The sequence below is a fragment of the Polypterus senegalus genome, chromosome 3, assembly GCF_016835505.1.
Source record: "Polypterus senegalus isolate Bchr_013 chromosome 3, ASM1683550v1, whole genome shotgun sequence".
NCBI lineage: Eukaryota > Metazoa > Chordata > Cladistia > Polypteriformes > Polypteridae > Polypterus > Polypterus senegalus.
The window spans coordinates 197,767,331-197,771,733 of NC_053156.1; the positions used below are offsets into that span (position 1 = coordinate 197,767,331).

General features: G+C 39.9%; 1 pseudogene; it reads left to right on the forward strand.

Annotated features, from left to right (window-relative positions):
- Window positions 1–1,627: 1,627 nt before the first annotated feature.
- LOC120526641 lies at window positions 1,628–3,561 on the forward strand (annotated as a pseudogene).
- Window positions 3,562–4,403: the final 842 nt, after the last annotated feature.

Below are 4,403 nucleotides of genomic sequence, written 5' to 3' on the forward strand. Positions count from 1 at the left end.
TTATAGAGTTTTCAGAGATTCAAAAGTTCCATCTGAAATTAGGGTTGAATGGAGGGAGCAACATAAAAACCAATAGTTGTGTCCTACTTACATGCTATATCAATGATTTCATCATTCAACAAGCCATCCAGGTGGGATTAAACATCTATTTGTAAAACACAGAAAATACAAAGAAGTAGTCTTCATGGTATCAGCCCATCAAGGAGCTGCCGCAATTGTGGAATCCAATCATACGCAAAAATAACAAATCTTCAACTCCTGAGAGTGCAGAGAAATTGATAGAGACATAGTATAGATGAATGGATGATACACTTGCATTTTGGCCAACAATAACAGAAGAGTCGACATTTAAAAAATAATAGACATTTGCTTTCATACTTTAACCCACTATATGTTTATTGTGATGGAGGGCATACATGCGCTGGGTGGCCATGACAGTGAGTGGGCACAATGGAAGGCAAGATGTTCCCTGCCCATCCCGGAAGACTGATAAGGAATGACAAAATGCAGGTATTAACACGGGTTTCCTGACAGGGCTATATATTCCCCTGACGCTAGGTGACAACCGGAAGTGCTTTTAACGGGCAATGCACTAGCAGAGGAAATACCCCCTAGTCTAAGATAAAAGGAGCTGCTTGATCTCATCCAGGCAAGATGGAGTCAGGTGGAAGAGGATGAAGCTTGCCTGGGAGGAGTGGAGGATAAAAAAAGAGAATTGGAATTGTAATTTTGTTTACTAAAAAGCCTTTGTAACGGTAATTATTATTAATAAACTTTGTATTTGCACCCAGGTCTTGTGTCTTTGAGGTTGTCTGGGGTTTGGGGTGCTGCAACACATCCTATTGATCACAATATATATATATTTTAGGGCTTTTAAATTTAACACATGCAATTAATTTTCTAAGGTATAATGCATTATTTTTCCTTAATTGTCAATTTCAACACCCTTTACTATCTAAGCCAATGGTTTTCAAACTGGGGAGACGCGGCTCTAGTGAGGTAGGCATAGTTAAAAAAACAAAATTCCAATTTATAAAGATTGTCTTTAAATTTCCTAGTATTTAAATAAACATATAGGTAACTGAAAATATTATTCAATTGTTACATAAAAGTAGTTGTACCAGAGCCGGCCTTAGGGCGAAGTGAACAAAGTGACTGCTTTGGGCCCACAGCTGGAGGGGGCCCACTGCGCCCAAGGTTTTTTTTTTTCCTGTGATGCGACGCTGCTGCGCAGGGCCCAATAGAGTCACAGACTCCTTCACTCCAACCTCTATTACTAATTTTTTTATATATATAATTCACGGGCAACTTATTCCATCACCTAATTACTCCACGTGGACATCTCCACTCGGCACTCCAATCTTCATTATACTTTACTCAGGCCCGCGCGTCTGTTGCCACCTCCATGGCTCATCTGTGCTGCTGTCCTCAGTAGGCGGCCACTTACGCTTCAGTCAGGGCCACACCGCCGCACTGCATTCTCGACACAATATAAAAGGGGCCTTTCTCTTCGTAAACCCATCACTTTCCTTCATATCAATATATTTCCATTTCGTTAGAAAGAACGTCTTGTAGATAGTAGTTAGGCCTTGCCGAATTTCCACAGTTTGAAATTATTGTATTCCAAATGCCTTCAGTTCCGCCGCCAAAGAAATATAAATCAGGTGCACAAAAACGTAAAGAAAAAGCAGCGAAAGATGAATTCTTCGCTACCCAAAAAGGCGCTTTGCAACGCTTCCTAACGAAAACGGTTAGCTCTAGCAGCAGCAGCAGCAGCACTAGCACCAGGACTGAACTTCCATTAGTCGAAGATACCGCAACGCCGTCCAAGCCCCACAAACCTGTATCCGACTCCGAGGAGTCAGAAGCCAATGACGTTAAGAATGACATGGACATAGGTTTTTCATCAGGTTCAGCAACGTTGCCAGCCGTTTCGGTTTCTAACCAGAAAGATGAAGATCATGACGAGGCTGATAATGATTTTGATTCCTTTAGTTGGGGAGATCCAGGTTTGTGGGGTGCAGCAATCACTGACAAGGAATGTGTCTTCCTAGTCAAAAAGGGGCCCTTTTGCGAAACCGTGACTCAATATCCGACGAATGATGATGGGCGCTATTTTTATGATTCCTTTTATTCCCGAAAATTACCAAATGGGGAATTTGTTGACAGGTCCTGGCTTGTTTACTCAAAGAATAAAAATGCAGTTTTTTGTTTCTGCTGTAAGTTATTCTCGAATATCCAGATCAAATTGACTACTGATAGTTGCGGTGATTGGAGACGTGTGCAGTCTTGAAATATCTGCCAACCATATACGTGCCTTTAAGGATTGGTTGGAACTTCAAAATTGCTTGAAGGCACGATGTACCACTGATAAGCGTGCACAAGAACTTCTGCTAAGAGAAATTGAGCATTGGTGCAATGTATTAACAAGAATTATTGCTATTATTCAGTTTTTGGGTGAAAGAAACCTGGAGTTTCGAGGTTCTAGCGATCATATGTTTGCCCCGCATAATGGCAATTTTCTTGGGTTAGTGGAATTGTTAGGCAAATTTGATCCGTGCATGCAAGAGCATGTTCGAAGGATTACAGACAATGAAATCCACGATCATTATCTGGGCAAAAACATGCAAAATGAAATAATTCAGTTCATGGGTAATGCTACGTTAGAGAAAATAATTTCCCATATTCATAAGGCAAAGTATTTCTCAATCATTCTTGACTGCACTCCTGATATAAGCCATGAAGAGCACATGACGATGATAATAAGGATCATTCATATTGATGGCTCCTCAGTGGAAGTTCGAGAATATTTTGTAGGGTACATAGCTGTTGATGATAGCACTGGCTCCAATCTCACAGACCAATGCTTACGGATGCTCTCGGAGTTGAAATTGGACCTAGGTAACTGTAGGGGACAGGGATATGATAACGGTTTCAATATGAAAGGCAAACACAGTGGCGTTCAAAAACGAATACTGGATAAAAATCCACGAGCATTCTACATCCCATGCGGTTGTCATAGCCTTAATTTGCTTGTTGGAGACATGGCTAAATCGTCACCAACTGCCATGTCGCTTTTTGGAATGTTACATCAGATCTATTTGCTGTTTAGTGCTTCTACAGTACGCTGGCAGATTCTGGAGAAGCACATCAATAATTTCACTCTGAAGCGCATTTGTGACACTAGATGGGAATGCAGGGTTGAGAGTGTTAAAGCTGTCAGATTCCAAATAGGCTCTATGTATAATGCACTGGTAGATGTTTCTGAAGATTCTCAAGATCCTAAGGCTAGAACTGAAAAATTTTCCATTTCTTGTTTCCTTAGCGATTTGGTATGACATTCTTTCACAGATCAATGTAGCCAGCAAAATTTTGCAAAATGAAAATATGCACTATGATATTGCTCTCAAATGCATCAACAGTGTCTCTGACTATTTGGTTTCATACAGAGAAAATGGACTAGAATTAGCAGAAGCTACAGCCAGAGAGCTCGCTAATGAATTGGAGATGCCTTCTGAGGATGTCGCATTTCCTGCAGTTACCAGATTACACAGGAGATGAACAAAGCGCTATTTCGATTATGAAGTCCTGGATGAGTTAATAACTGATCCAAAGGAAAAGTTTTGCACAGAATTCTTTCTTGTCCTTCTGGATCAAGCAATCATGTCCGTGAATGAGAGGTTTGATCAAATGAAACAGCATTTCGACAATTTTGGATTTCTGCACAATTATCAGTTAATATCATCCATGGATGATAATACCTTGATGAAATACTCTATGGACTTAAAAATTGCATTAACTGACTCGAAGAATAATGAATCAGACATTGATCCACACGCACTATGCAGTGAAATTCGCATGTTTGCCAATTTAGTTCCTAGCAACTCAACGGCCATGCAAGCACTGGAATATCTGTATGAGAAGGAGTTAGCAACTGCTATGCCTAATGTTGCTGTGGCTCTCAGAATAGCATTGACTGTGCCTATAACGGTATCTTCGGCGGAGAGGAGTTTTTCAAAACTCAAGCTTATCAAAAATTACTTGCGAAGCTCCATGAGCCACGAACGTCTGAATAGTCTGGCATTGATTTCAGTTGAGCAAGAGATATTCAAATCTCTTGATTATTCTGAACTTATTCATGAGTTTGCCAGTGCCAAGGTTCGAAAAGTGCCTTTTGTGTGAAATAGATTTCAATATCTGCTGGTAAGTTATTTTATACGGAAATCTGAATATCTCGAAAGTATGAAAACAAGCTTTAAAACCAAGTAAAAATGTAAAAACAAAATAATGTGGATGTCTTTTTCATAAAATAAAAAAAATATATAAAAATTATAAAAAGCAAAAAAAAGTGCTTGGCCTAGCTATTTACCTCCACGTGCTGCCTGGTGGAAACAGCAAAAGCT